At 33.5% G+C, this 16,607-nt stretch overlaps 2 pseudogenes; both read right to left on the bottom strand.

Annotated features, from left to right (window-relative positions):
• Nucleotides 1–5,210: 5,210 nt before the first annotated feature.
• LOC130848537 (olfactory receptor 5W2-like) lies at nucleotides 5,211–7,793 on the bottom strand (annotated as a pseudogene).
• Nucleotides 7,794–14,250: 6,457 nt separating this feature from the next.
• LOC130849995 (olfactory receptor 5W2-like) lies at nucleotides 14,251–15,175 on the bottom strand (annotated as a pseudogene).
• Between the last annotated feature and the right edge of the window lie 1,432 nt (nucleotides 15,176–16,607).

Raw genomic sequence — 16,607 nt, 5'->3', positions numbered from 1 at the left:
TTCATTCTTTAAATCTGGCAGCTTAGAAACCTACCTGTGATCAGCAGCTCTTGGTGCTTGCTTCTGGTATCTGAACAATATACACAAATCAGATTTTATTTTTTTGTAGTGATATGTCAGAGTTAAGTCTCTAGAATCTTTACCCTCACACTTTTGTATTATGTAAAATGTGATTAGTTAGATTTATAGTTCTGTATTTTTCCCCATGATTGTTGCAACTGCTTCAGCAATGGCCAAACTTTATTTCTTTTACTGACATCAAATTGATAAATATAAGGAAGGTAAAATGATTTTTAAAATATGATTTATTGTTACCCTGAGTCTATACCCTCTTCTTCCATGCAAATCAGATATCTAATGATACTGACGTAGACTCTCTATAATTATTTTATCCGTTATTACTTATCCTGTTAAATTCTTAAATTAATACATTAAATAAAATTATTATTTTATTTATTATTGTTTTTTCTTGATTACTTTTTCTTTCAGGTATTTGTTTTGGTGTCACATCCAGAAAATAATTTCCAAGACTGATGTCAAGAAAATTGATAGCAGTTTTATTTTGTCCAGGAGCTTTATGGTTTCTGCTCTTATGCTCAAGACTTCAATTCATTTTGAGTTGATTTTTGTATATGGTGTAAGACAGGAGTCCAGCTTCACTATTTTGCCTGTAGCTATCTAGTTGTCCCAGGACAATTTACTAAAGAGACTATCTTCCCCGTTGTATGTTCTTGGATCCATGGTTGTAAATTTATTGATCGTGTATGAGGTGGTTTATTTCTTGATTTTCTATTTTGTTCCATTGATCTATGCATCTGTTTTTTTGCTGATAACATACTATTTTGATTACTGTAGCTTTGTAATATGGTTTGAAATCAGGAAGTGTGATGCCTTCAGGTTTGCTCTGCTTTCTCAAGATTGCTTTGGCTATTAGGCATCTTGATTAGTTCTATGTATTTAGGTTTTTTTTCCTATTTCTGTGAAAAATGCCATTGAAATATTGATAGGGATTGTATTGAATAAGTAGATTGCTTTGATTAATACAGATATTTTAACAATGTTAATTAATCTGATGTGTGAGCATGGAATATATTTCCATTTACTTGTGTCTTCTTCAATTTCTTTCATCAATACAATATATTGTATTTCATCAGTAAAATTTCAGTGTATAGTTCATTCACCTCCTTGGTTAAATTTATTTCTAATTATTTTATTATTTTTGATGAGATTTTTTCCTTAATTTATCTTTTTGATAAATCATTGTTAGTGTATAGAAATGAAACTAATTTTTGTGTATTTATTTTATATCTAGAAATTTACTGAATTTATCTATTGGTGTTGTTTTTGGTGGAATTTTTAGTGTTTCCTATTTGAAATATGATGTTATCTGCAAAAAGACTACTTTGCTTATTTTCTGACTTGGATACTTTTTATTTATTTTATTTCCTAATTGTTCTGGCTAGGACTTTCAACAAAATGTTAAATAAAATTGGCAAGTTTTGGCATTCTTGTCTTGTTCCTCATCTTTGAGGGAAAGATTTTATCTTTCCACTGTTTAATGTGATATAAGCTGTGAGTGTGTCATATGTCTTTTATTTATGTTGAGATAGGTTCCCTCTCTACCTAGTTTGCTGAGAGTTTTTTAAATTAATTAATTTATTCATTTATTGAATTTATTTTTTATTGGCTGTGTTGGGTCTTCATTGCTGTGCATGGGCTTTCTTTAGTAGTGGCAACTGGGGGCTACTATTCATTGTGGTGCACGGGCTCCTTATTGTGGTGGCTTTTCTTGTTGCAGAGCATGAGCTCTAGGTGCATGGGCTTCAGTAGTTGCAGCACATGTGCTCAATAGTTGTGGCTCATGGACTCTAGAGCTCAGGCTTGATAGTTGTGGCGCAGGGACTTAGTTGCTCCACAGCATGTGGTATCTTCCTAGGGCAGGGCTTGAACCCATGTCCCCTGCATTGGCAGGCAGATTCTTAACCACTGCACCACCTAGGAAGTCCCTGCTGAGGGTTTTATCATGAAAAGATTTTGAATTTTGTTAGCTGTTATTCTGCATCTATTGAGATGGTTATATGATTTTTTCCTTCATTTTGCTAATGTGGTGTATCACAGTAATTGCAATTGTTGAGCCATACTTGCATGCCTGGGAGAAATAACACTTCATCATAGTGTGCAATCCTTTTAATGCACTATTGAATTTGGTTTGTTGATATTTTGTTAGGGTTTTTGCATCTATGTTCATCAGTAATAATGACCCTTAATTTTCATTCCATGTTGTGTTTTGTCTGGTGCTGGGAGCAACATAATGCTGGCCTCATAAAATGAGTTTGGAAGTATTGCCTACACTTCTATTTTTTGGAAGAGTTTGAGAAGAATATTAATTCTTTAAATGCTAAATAGAATTCACCAATGAAGCCATATGGTCCTCAGCTTCTCTTTTTGAGGAGCTTTAGACAGCTGATTCACTCTCCTTACTAGTAATTGGTCTACTCAGATTTTCTATTTTTTCATAACTCAGTCATTGTAGATTGTTATGTGCTATGAATTATCAATGTCTTCTAAGTTTGACTTTTTTTGGCGTAAATTGTTCATAGTAGTTTCTTATGATCCTTTGTTTTTGCATAGTATCAAGGGTAATATCTCTTCTTCCATTTATAATATTATTTATTTGAGACTTTTCCTTTTTTCTTGGAAAGTTTAGCTAAATATTTTTGTACATTTTTTTTACCTTTTCAAAAAAAAAGCTTTTATTATGATTGACCTTTTCTATTTCATTTGTTTTAACTCTGGCCTTTGTTATTTCCTTCTTTGTAATAACTTTTGACTTAGCATGGTCCTCTTTTTCTAGTTCCTTGAGGTATAAATGTATCTCCCTTTCTTTTTTTTTTTTTTTAGTTTCTTAATGTAAGCATTTCTCATTACAAACTTTACCCTTAAAACTTCTTTTTGTTGCAGTTTGTTGTTGTCCTCTAACTTTTGCTATGACATCTTTCTATTTTTATTTGTCTTGATTTTTTTGAATTCTCTTTTGATTTGTTCTCTGAGATATTGGTTGTTCAGGAGCATGTTTAACCTCTACATATTTGTGAATTTTTTATTTTATTTTTATAATTGATTTCTAGTTTTACACTGCTGTGGTTGGAAAAGATTTTGACATGATTTCAATCTTCTGTGACATTCCTGAATGGAGGTCCTATTGGCTATCAGAGTCAGATGATCTGGAGACATGACATCCCTCAGGGCAGCCACAAAAGCTGGGATACATCTCTGTGTACAAGCTCCTTCCAGGGAAATACTGGTGAATTGGGGTGGGAAACCCACAAATAATTAAGTCAATTCTAATTTTGGAATTCCATTCCATTTGGAATTAAAATGTCCTCACCTTTAGTTCACATCTACTAGATTCATAAAGCAGCTAATATGTAGATCAAATCAGTCTTCAGATGCTATAATATATAGCAGACAAAATGGAAAGACATTAGCTAACCAGATTACACATTTATATCATTTAAATTAGCAACAATCCACTGACACCCCATTTTTCTTGGACAACATATTTCAAAAAATGTTTTCTACCATGTTTCTGCTCATAAGTAACAGTTCCAAACTATTGTGGGTAAATTGAGAAAACATGGTAAGGGTGAAAATCCTGGAAATCTTTTGTTAAAAAAAATTATTCATAGGAGTTTTTTCCAGCATGATTCTGTGTAAGAGGTCAGAGTGTCCCACTAATGCCCCTTTGAAAACCAGAAAACCTTCTTTGGCTTTAATTTCATTCTGAAAGGTTTTTGCACAGAGATGTTTTACAGTGACAGCTAGAAAATCTAAGACACTTAGTGGTTTTTAATTTCTACAATTGTAATGGATAATTACATGAATTTTACATGGTCCTTCAAATATATGGCCATATCTGTATTGTCGAAACATGCTGATTCAGTGCTTTAACAACAGAATCTAGAGCAGAGACCCATAAAATAGATAAATATTAAGAATGTATACAGATGGAATGCTCTTTTCTTCCAGTGTGATATATATGTCTTTATAGATCAATACCCTAGTATCCACAACCATTTTATGTTCTTTCTTAAAATTTATAATATATGTGTATACATATATATATTCAAGCCACACATCATACTTTCAGTTGATTTTGATTTTTTAATTACAGATGTCTAATAAACAGTCAAAATGTTATCTACTGTTTTTTTTTTCCTTCCTCTTTCTCTCTCTCTCTCTCTCTCTCTCTCCAGTCTGTGTCCCAGACATTATGTAAGTGCTTTGGATAATAGGGATGGAATGCAGAATCCTTGAGCAAGGATTGTTCACAATCTTCTATTGTAAGTAATGATTTCATTAACAGGTTGACATTAAGTAGAATGATCAAAGAAGATGGTTGTCTGTGAACTATAAAATGAAACATTTAATCAGAGCTGAGAAGGGGAAGGAACTGATAATTATTACAGCAAATGATGTAATTTATAATTTACCAGGCATTTTACATTGCTCCTTGTCACCTGTCCATGTTGGATTCCTTAATTCTAAACAGGAATAAAACTGTTCACCTCAAGACCATTTTCCTAGAATTCTTTGCTTCCCCAATTTAATTTTTTTTGGATCTGAGAGTAAATATCTGCTTCCAACAAAGCATCTCTTCTGCACGCTACATTTTTACATTTGTTCCTGGATTTTTAACCCTAAATATTTTTTATTTAATGAAAGTTTTGAACCTTATTATGAACTATTTGCATGCTTAGTTAATTAATGTTTGTTTATTCCTCTAGACTGTAGGATCCATTAGTATATAAACTACTGGATTCTTCATGAAATGCAAAGCACTTTAAAGAAAACAAATAAAAATAAAAACAGTGAACAGCCAATAAATCTTAATATACTTCAAATAATAATGTTTGAATGAACAAATACACAAATAAAAATATAACAAAATTTGAAGAGTCAGGAAGTTTTGCAGAAAGAAGGAGTTTCATGCATCAGGTCAAGGCAGATAGTGAAGCATGACACATTTGAGAAACTGCAAAATTTTCCTAAGCTGGGCTTTAATATGGATATTTATTGAATAATTTGATAAAATTATATTTCACATGTATCATACCATATAATTTTGTAAAGCAATAACTACTATATGTGTGTTCATATGTATAATATATTTAAAACCATCTTTCAATTTTTAATTTTTCATTTTCCAATTATTCTAGGGCTTTTTTCACATCCTTGTTTCATAGGCTATAAATCAGAGGATTTAACATGGGAATCACAAGGGAGTAAAAGAATGAGGTCATTTTGTTTGATCTAGAGAATGGGAAGAACTTGGCCTGAAATACATAAAGAGCATAATTCCCTGGAAAATTGCAACCACAGATAAGTGGGATAAGATAACCTCCCCTCAGCAGAGTGGATCTTCAAGACTGAAAGGATAGTATAACAATAAGAGACAAGGACCCCTGAAATGGAGCTCAGTTTGATGAAACCAAACATGGTGAATATCGCTAATTCATTGACCTGTGTATCTGAACAAGATAGCAATAGGAGAGGAGGGATATCACAGAAGAAATGGTTAATCTCATTTGACCCACAGAAGCATAAGTGGAATGCTAATGTTGTGTGTATCAAAGTTTCTGTCATTCCCACCAGATAGACCCCAACCACGAGCCAGAAGCACACTCTGCTGGACATGCTGACTGCATAGAGCAAGGGGTTGCTGATGGCCTTGTACCGATCATAGGCCATCACTGCCAGCAGCAGACACTCAGAATTAGCAAAGGTACAGGAAACCAAGAATTGCAGAGCACAGCCATAGAAGGGGATTGATTTGTTCTTGGATAAAATGTCCACCAGCATCTTGGGTCCAATTGCTGTGGAATAGCAGAGGTCACAGAAGGAGAGGTGGCTGAGGGAAAAGTACATGGGTGTGTGCAGCTGGGGATCCATTGTAATTAAAATAATCATTCCAAGATTTGCCAGAAGATTCATGAGATAAACAAGTAGAAACATGGCAAAGAGCATCACTTTTATTTCCATGTTACTGGTAATTCCCAAGAAAATGAATTCAGTCACAGAAGAGCAATTTTCTTTTTCCGTTCTTTTTTTTTTTTTCTTTTCTGGTCTAAATTTTAGACAAAATGATCAAGGAAAGGATAGGTGAATGTCTGGGTATCTACAAAATATCTGTGAAGCAGAACACAGTTTCCTTCTGTAGCTTTCTTTTTATATTCAGAAAATCACCCAGACATGCACCAACTCTTTGGAGGAATATTATTATCTACTTGACAATAAAAACAAAGAAACAAACAAAAAACTGTAATAAGCATTGAAAACCTTTTATCAAAATCTGCATGCCATGATGATGTATATAATTGTCTATGAGGTTTTCATTTTCCTGGGTTTTAGCTTTCCTATCTCTGCAAGGATAATTGGATGCATTAATGTCTCATTCTATGTTCAAAATACCATGGAAGCGACACCAATGCTAGAGAGACCAGGTTGTAATACACAGGACTGAGCTTTTCTGTGTTTGAAAATATTCCCACGAACCCAAGAAAGGATTGCCATTGTTCTGTTTCTCAAAAAAGAGCTCAAATAAACATTGGTTTATAATGATTTTCTGTTAGCTCTAGAAACCAAGAGAATATCAGTAACTAACAGTAATAAAGATTATTATGTTCCTGGTCCTGTTCTCAGTTATCTTCAGTATTTAGTGACACATTCAATAAGTATTCTGTACCTTTACTCTAGGAATGTATTCTTGCTTTGCCACAATACTCATTTGCTACCTGTGGAGTGGTCTGGTGCTGAAGGATGAATGTCTTGGCAATTCAAAGAAAAGTGATACAAAGAAGTAAAAACAACAGAATTTAACACACACATTTGTATCTCTTTGATTTTAAATAATAGACTTTTATATTAAAATGCAAAAGTGGAACAATAAATGTCTCTGATATACATAGTCTTCTCTGCATGTCTGTATTTGCCTGTATTGTGTTTGGTTGGTGATGGATTTTTTTAAAGTGTATATAGTATGCAGTTTACATACAGTTAAGTTTGCACATATTGCTGTTTAAACATTGCATCTATATTATTGTTGAAATGAAATTTTAAAAAATAAAATTCTTGTATATACTTTCCTAATGATAGAAGAGTAAAAGCTTTCCTGTGAGCCTAAAGTAAAAAATAATAATAATTAAAATGTCATTTTATAGATGCAATAAGCTGAGACATTTTCCAGTTCTCAGAAGAAAATATTTTTGACCATTTAATTGATGAATTTATTATACTGAATAGACAGGCAAAAATGATTCATTTACAAATCTCTCATATATTTAATGTTAAAGTTTTCTCCTATATTTTTAAATCTTGAGAATCCACCTGAAATAAGCAGGTCTTTCTGTACTTGCCACTGATGGCTAAAAATGAAACAGATGGCATTTTATTTTACCAGGTAGCATTTGGGACTTAAATCTCTGAAGCTTCCATGTCTGCCTCAATGTATGCTAACATCTGATTAATTATATTTTCTCTTCTGTATTTTCCCCTGTGACTACAGCAACAACTTGAGCAAACACTGAGCTTGATTCCTTCACTATTATCAACACATTGATCTGACAGGAAGAAAATCACAAATTACTTTTATTCAGTTACACTGAATCTATACTCTCCATATCTAGTCGAAGCAGAAATTCAATGAAATACAAAAAGATCCCCACTTAGTAATTTCTGTCTTCTTCCTTTTATTTGTTTCTTCCTTTTTGGAACATTTACCTTCCCCATATCATTTAGGAATATTTTCAATACTACAAATCTCTGACGGAATGTCAAAAGCAATGCATGAAAGGCCAAAAGATTCAAAAATCAGTGTCCAAAATCAATTCTTAAATTGCATTAATAGTGAACACAGGTGTGGTTTGTGGGAATATCTGGATTCCACTAACAATCTTTAGATACGTATCTGTTTTTAACTGGAAAAAGGTTACTTGAATAGAAAACAAACCAATGCTGTGTGTTTCCTTTTGAATCTAAGAAGAGGGTATATCATTTTTGTTCAGTGGCATTTAGCATTTACATTTCTGAAGTCTAATTCAATATTTTATGTGGTAAATATATGTAAGTAATTAAAATTTTCTCCACAATACATGATACAATTTTGTTTCCCAGAGGTGAAATTTCTTATTTTAGTAAAAAGAAGAAGATAACTAGGGAACAATAAAATATAAATAAGAAAGACACACCCAAAATTATTAGTACCTGTGACAGAACGTGTGATGTTTTTCTTAGATGTGGCTCTATCTACTTGCACACTCAGTGTTGCCTCTGAAATAACTTAAGAGTATATTTCTTGTCTATGTTTGGTCCCTGGGTTTCCCCAGTATTCTTCTGTTCTTATCTTCTTCAAAATCCAACCTTACACCTGGCTAAAAGTAGTTTATGATTTCACTCAACTAAAACTTATTATTTATGCTTCTCCAATCCCAGTAAAGGTACATTGTTTTAATTACTTAATAGACAAATGAAAATGCACAGGTGTACAACACACACACACACACTCATTAAAATTATTGTAATAATTAAAGAGTCTATATAAAGAAAGGAAAATCCAGCTCAAATCACACTGCCTAGAGAACACCATGTTTTCTTTGTATATACTCTCAGAGTTTTAAACAAAATGAGACCTTAATAAATACATTTACATATAAAATATTCTGAACGGAGATATTGTATTTCTTTCCATTGATGTATATTAATTCATTTCATTCATCTTCTGGTTTATATGCCATGATTCTTACCTTTTGCTTTTTTAACATTACCTTAGTGGGAAAAGGGAAATTTTACATACAAATATGCATATTCAACCATTTATATCATGTACAACTCTAAAATGAGAGACTGTATGTGTTTGTAATTCATCATCTCCAGTGTTTCTCAATGGAAATCCTTAGAAGTGGACTTGAGGGACAAGGAAAAATCATTTTGGAATTGTTAGCAAATACTAAGAGTTTTCATATATTATCTATTTTGTTACTATAAAATACCATATATTTAATATACTACCTAATTTATTCTAAATGGTTATAAAGATATGCCAGCAACACACTAATTTATGCTCCTGAGGATTTCAGGTACTTTCCTGTTTATTCAGAAATCTCACCTGGTAGTTAGAAAGGACAGTGGATTTCTTTTGCTTGTTTCTTTTTACTTTTGTATCTTTTGTTTATTCTTTTGTTGCTGTTTTCCTCCCTTGCTTTCTATAAATATAGAGCACTCATCAGGCTAACATCAGTGAACTTGGTATATTTTTAATTTGGGAAAAGTGATTCTTAGTGACAAATTTTGATGGATTTTGTCTTTCATCTGTGTGTTGATCCCAATATGAAGATACAGTATGTGTTCATGTTGAGGTTATTGTTGAGGAAAAGTTCAAAACATATAATTAATTGCTGATAATTGTCCACCAACTAAATTCCAAAAACTGATGCATCTGTGTCACTCATGTCATTTACTATCACTGTTTAGTTCCTTGGTAAACATTTTGAGGATGTGAAGTTTTCCTTGTTGCTTTCTTCTGATGCCTCTCAAATTAGCTATTCTCTCAGGTTTTTCTGGCTCTTCATAGAAACAAAAATGCTCGGGTTACATTTTGTTCAGCCAAGACTTAACTTTATCTTCTTAAATTGGGGTGCTCCTCCAGACCATGTAAACTAATTTCCCTTCCATCTACTCCCTTCCACAGAGTTAAACCTGCGTTTCTGGACTACACTATTATTACAATCAAGATAACCGAGTTTAAATCCCAATGGATTTCTGTTCTCATTAAGAATGTGTTCTTTGGAACTTCCCTATATGGTGCAGTGGTTAAAAATCCACCTGCCAATGCCGGGGACATGGGTTTGATCCCTGGTCTGGGAAGATCTCACGTGCCCAGGAGCAACTAAAACCCAACACAGCCAATATACAAATAAATAAATAGAATGGTGTTCTTTCATAATTAGAAAAAAAATGTCTTTAGGCTAAATTTTATACATCAAATTCAAGCAATCAAAAAGAATGCATGTATATCTAGGAGCTTCAGGGTACCCTGCTGAGATTAAAAAAAGAATAAGTTAAGTGTTAACCCAAAAGATCACATTCTTCACAGGATAGGTCTCTGTCCCTGAAATACTGAGTATTATGACACAGATTTTATTTCATGGTAAGATTCCCAAAGTACATCCAGTTTCCTTGCTCTGGAGAAAAGACTAGAAGGGTCTGTGGGTGGACCAAGACATTGTCATTCTACAAGCAGCCAGCACTTTTAATGACATGAATATAATCTATTTAGATATTCTATGAAATATGTGCTTTACATAAAATTTACAATACATTAGGAACACATTGTATATAAGGAACTGCTAGAGTGAAAAAAAGAAAATCTTGTGGTTGCTTACAATATGATGGGGGATATATATGGGTTTTAAAAATCTGTTTAGAGTATAATATACATATAGAGATTTTTCATTTAACAAAGTACACTGCCAATAAGTTTTCAGAAATGAAAGGAGTACCTTCAAGTAGAACCAGGTCAAAAAATGAACATTACTGGCATCTCAGAAATCATCCCGTAGACCCACCAGTTTCAAAAGAGTATTTGTTAATTGAGGAAATATGGTTCAAGGGGAAACCCTTTAACCTTTTATAAAAAATATATATATATATAGTTCACAGTTTGTTTTTTTTCCCAGTATGATACCTAGTGATAAGTTACAGTGTCCCAGAAATGTCCCCTTGAAAAGCAGAAGACCTTCTCAGGCTTTACTTCCTTTCTGAAATGCTTTCACACAAAAGCCTTTAAAAATTACAGCTATCTGGCTTACTTCACTCTGTATGACAGACTAGGTCTATCTACCTCATTACATGTAGCTCCATTTCATTCCTTTTTATGGCTGAGTAATATTCCATTCTATATATGCCACACCTTCTTTATCCATTCACCTGTTGATGGGCATTTAGGTTGCTTCCATGTCCTGGCTATTGTAAATAGTGCTGCAATGGACATTATGGTACATGTTTCTTTTTGGTTTATGGTTTTCTCTGGGTATATGCCCAGTAGTGGGATTACTGGATCATATGGTAGTTCTGTTTTTAGTTTTTTAAGGAACCTCCAAACTGTTTTCCATAGTAGCTGTACCAACTTACGTTCCCACCAACAGTGCAGGAAAGTTCCATTTTCTCCACACCCTCTCCAGCATTTATTGTTTCTAGATTTTTTCATGATGGCTATTCTGACCAGTGTGAGGTGCTACCTCATTGTGACTTTGACTTGCATTTCTCTAGTGATTAGTGATGTTGAGCATCTTTTCATGTGTTTGTATGTCTGTCATACAGAGTGAAGTAAGCCAGAAATAGGAAAACAAATACTGCATGCTAACTCATATATACAGAATCTAAAAAAAAAAAAAAAAAAAAGAAAAAGGTACTGATGAGCCCAGTGACAGTACAAGAATAAGGATGCAGATGCAGAGAATGGACTGGAGGACATGGGGCTGGGGGGAAGGGCCAAGGGGAAGCTGGGATGAAGTGAGAGAGTAGCATAGACATAGATACACTACCAACTGTAAAACAGATAGCTAGTGGGAAGTTGCTGTATAACAAAGGGAGATCAACTAGATGATGGGTGATGCCTTAGAGGGCGAGAACACGGAGGTTGGGAGGGAGTCACGGGAGGGAGGGAATATGGAGATCTATATATATATATAAATGCAGCTGATTCACTTAGGTGTACCTCAAAAACTGGTACAAAAGTGTAAAGCAATTATATTCCAATAAAGAGCTTAAAAAAATGACAGCTAGAAAATCTGACATTTGGTGGCTTTTAGTGTCCACAATTGTAATGGATAATTAAGAATGTCCTAGTCTTATATGATCTTTCAAATATATAGGTGTATCCAAGTTGATTCAGTGTTTTAACCATCAGAAATTAGAGCAGAGAGAGATGAAACTTGGGTATCAGGAAACTACACAGATGAATGCATTTTACTTCCAAAGTAATTAATATGTATGTTTTTAAAGATCAGTTACCTTAATATCCAGAACCATTTCATGAACTTTCTTAAAAAATATAAACTATGTATACATTTTATAAAATATATAAAATATATGAAATTTATATAAAATCTGTATTTTGTAAGCCACATAACTTATACACATATAATTGTGTTACTAATGTCTAATATATACTTAAAAGTGTTTATAGTAAATAATAAATTTATTATTTCTTTGTTCATTTTTCAATTTTGTGCCAGTCTGCAGTGCTTTGGACAAAAAGAATGGAATATTCAGTCCTTGTGCAAAGAATGCTCACAATCTCATATTAGAGGCAGTGATTTAACAAACAAGGTGATATTAGAACAATGCTTAAAGGAGCTGGTTTACTATGAATTACACACAGGAACAGTTAACTAGAACCTTTAATGGACAAGAAGGTAAGGAAATTTTTGTAGAGGATTGATAGAGGAGGTGATTTTTGATAATTAAAACACAATGATATATTTTTTCAAGGCACTTTCCATTGCTTTTTATAACCTAAACATTTGGATTTTTTTCTTCTTTTTTTCCAGCTTTATTGAGATGTAATTGATAACACTGAGTTTCCTTAAGGTGTACAATGTATATTTTGGTATATGTATCAGTTGTGAAAGGATTACCACTGTAATGTTAATAAAAAGATTTATTGCTTCACATAGTTTCCATTTTTGTGTTGTGTGGGGAACTTGTAAGATATATTTTCTTAACAAATTTCAAGTATACAATACAGCATTGTCAACTATACTCACCATAATATGCGTTAAATGACCATTTGATCCACATCACTGTTCCCTTCCCCCGACTCCTCCAGCCCTTGGAAACGACCATTTTACTCTGTTTCTTTGCGTTCAACTTTTTTAGATTCCACATGTAAAGGAGAACATACAGTATTTGTCTTTCTCTGTCTGACCTATTTCTCTTAGCATAATGCCTTCAAGGTTTATCTGCTTTCTAAGCCATGGTTTTGCAGGGGAGCATACTTTGCCTCCCCAAAATATGTCTCTTTGGTATGATGATTATGTTGGGCTATATATTTTTAAGAACCAGATGACTCAGAACATTTTTCTTTTTTATTTCCCCCTTAACTGACCAAAATAATTTTGATAAAGGACCTGCTCCAAGAAGGGAACTGTGACCATAGATAACTACAGAATAATAGGAACTAGGTGTCTTAGACAGAGAGAAACATTACAGAGTTTGTTAAAATTTCTCTCTATGCTTCATTGTTTCTGTACAGCCAAAGAAATATTTGTTTAACAAATATATGCTCACCAAATATTTGTTATTTTCATCTTCCTGTGAGTGGCCTTCCTTTCCTTTTAATTTTCAGACATCTACCCCTCTCTCCTTTGTCAAAGTTAACACATATATATCATTTTACTGTCTTTGGAATCTCACAAGTTAGGTGGATTCTTCTTATGTACATAATTAAATTTGGTTATTTTCCCTCTTGTTACCCTCTCTCATATTAATTTAATTCTTAGATCAGCTGACAGCATCTAGCAAGGTAGAATTCAATTTTTTCCCTCCTCAAAACTTCTTTACTTCTAAAAAGGCCCAGCTTGTCCACCTCAAGACCTCTCTAACTGTCAGCTATTGTGCCCATGGTCTTTTCCTACCATAATATGCATCTATTTATATTTGAGACTCAAAAATCCCCATTCAATGAAGCCCTTCTTTTACACTAGATTTTGAAATTTTCTTTGGATTTAATAGCTATTGTTTTTAATTTCATGATAATATTGAAACAAGTATGAATTAATTGGTACTTGCTTAATTGATATACTTCAAGGCGATAATGAGAATCCATAGTATGCAAACTACTTAATGTCCCATAGGACACAAAGCAGTTAAATGCTCAAAGCTCTCTTAGTAAACACGCAATAAATTTAAGTATAGTAAATACTTGTTTGAATGATAGAATGAATAAAACAATTTGGCAAAATTAGAAAGGGGTCAAAAAGTTTTTTGCATAGAGGGGGTATCATAAATTCTAGACACACAATAAAGTATGATATATTTGGAGAATTACAACAGTTCTAAAGACTGGGCTTTAGAATTCTCATTTTAACAATCAAGTATTTGAGACACCTTTATTTCTCTTGTACCATGCAAAATAATTTTATAAATACCATAAATACAATGTGTGTTTTCACATATACCTAATATAAATATTTAAAACCATCTTTTATTTTTCAGTTTTTCTAGAGCCTCTTTCACATCCTTGTTCTATAGGCTATAAATCAATGGATTTAACATGGGAATCACAAGGGTATAAAACAATGAGGTCATTTTGTCTTGATCTATGGAGTAGAATGAACTGGACCTGAAATATGTGAAGAATGCAGTTCTCTGGAAAATTGCTACAGCAGTTAGGTGGGAGGTGCAGGTGGAGAAAGCTTTGAACCTCCCATCAGCAGAGAGGATCTTCAAGACTGATAGAATAATATAACAATAGGAGACAAGGACGCCTGAAATGGAGGTCAATTCAATAAAGCCAAAAACAGTGAATAATGCCAACTCATTGACCCTTGTATCAGAACAGGAAAGAAGGAAGAGTGGAGGTAAGTCACAGAAGAATCTCATTTGACTCACAGAAACATAAGCGGAATGCTACTGTCGTGTGTATCACAGCATCTGTCATTCCCATCAGATAAACCCCAGCCATGAGCAGGGAGCAAACTCTGCTGGACATGCTGACTGCATAGAGCAAAGGGCTGCTGATGGCCTTGTACCAATCATAGGCCATCACTGCCAGCAGTAGACACTCAGTATCTGCAGAGAGGCAGAAGGCTAACAATTGCAGACCACAGCCACAGAAGTGGATTGATTTGATTTTAGCTACAAGGTCTATCAACATCTTGGGCCCTATTGCTGTGGAAAAGCAGACCTCACAGAAGGAGAAGTGGCTGAGGAAAAAGTACATGGGTGTGTGCAGCTGGGAATCCATTCTAATTAAAATAATCACTCCCAGATTTGCCAGGAGGTTACTGAGATAAACAACAAAAAATATGATAAATAAGGTCATTTTAATCCCAGGGTTATTGGTAATTCCCAAGAATGTAAATTCAGTTAAGGATGAGCAGTTTCCTCTTTCCATTGTTCTATGTTCTTGTCTGAACTTTTGGGGAAATGATCAAGAAAATGACACACGCATGTATGCACTTCTGGACATTCACAGCATATCTGTAAGGAAGAACACAATTCATTTCTGCAGTTTTCCTTCTACACTCAGAAAATTATTGGTCAGTAGTCATTTTTTTAAAAAGCATTGCTATCTATATGATAATAATAAAAATATCTGATAGGCAGTTGAGAAACTGTGGTCTAAATCTAGATGTTATTCCCGAGGCATGTTACCATCTATAAGTTCTTTAATTTCTCTGAGTGTATCCTTCCTTGCATCACAAAGGCTATTGGGATGAATTGCTATCTCATTATATATCTTCAAAACAGTGTGGAAAAAAACCCATGTTAGAGACACTAGTCTGTAAGATATGACTGAGCATTTCCTATCCTTGAGAAAATTCCATGGATACAAAAAATGATTACAATTTTCTGTCACTCAAAAATGTAATTTAAAACATTTATGTGTAGATTTAGAATCAATTTGTATATCAGACACTAACTGCAATGAAAATAATTATGTTATTAATCCTGGTTTTTAATATTTAGTGAAACATGAAATAAGTAATACCCTTTCTCTAAAAATGTATTACTGCTTTGCCACGTAATCTATCTGTGGAGTGTCTGGTGCCAAAGGAGGAGTCTCTTGAACAGTCAAAGAAAAGGGCTGAAAGGAAGAGAAAACAACAGAATTTAACACATGCGTTTGCATCTCTGGATTTTGAATGGACTTTCATATCATAAAAATGGAAACAGGATGAGGGAAAATATATGCTTCTGAGATACATAGGTTTCTCTGTCCTCTGTGTGTGTATGTGTGTGTGTGCGCATGTGTGTGTTATGTAACTGTCATGTGTTTGCATGTGTATTATATGTCTCCGATGTATGTGAGAGTAGAATGTGGGTGAACAAGTTTTTCTTTAGACCTTAGTAAATATGGCATGTGGTTCAAATAAGAAGAATTTGCACATTTTAATTGTTAAGGTGGCACCTACATTATTTTTTAAATGAAATAAAACAAACAAAACCCCTTAAATTCATTTGTATACCACTCTGATGGTAAAAGGTGTAAAGTCTTTCCTGTGAACCAGCATCATATAAATTAATTTAATACTTATATTATGGACAATAACAAATACAGATGGATTCTGCCAGTCTTGAGAAAAAATATGATTTCTGGACATTAAATTAAACAAAGATTATTTAACTGAGCAAACAGGTATAAAATGTTTTATTTACAAGTTTCTTTTTTTCCCAAACTGGTAAGTTTTTCTGTTATATTCTTTAAATCAGGCCCTTGGAACCTACCTGAGATGAGCAGGTCTTGGGTAGCTTAACAACAGGCAGATGGCCTTTTATTTTACCAGGTACACTGGGACTTCAATCCCAGTGCTACTGCCCTTAGG

The sequence above is a fragment of the Hippopotamus amphibius genome, chromosome 3 (assembly GCF_030028045.1).
Source record: "Hippopotamus amphibius kiboko isolate mHipAmp2 chromosome 3, mHipAmp2.hap2, whole genome shotgun sequence".
In the NCBI taxonomy this organism is placed as follows: Eukaryota; Metazoa; Chordata; class Mammalia; order Artiodactyla; family Hippopotamidae; genus Hippopotamus; species Hippopotamus amphibius.
The sequence above is the reverse complement of the archived record's forward strand: the minus strand, read 5'-3'. Positions and strand labels throughout refer to the sequence as shown.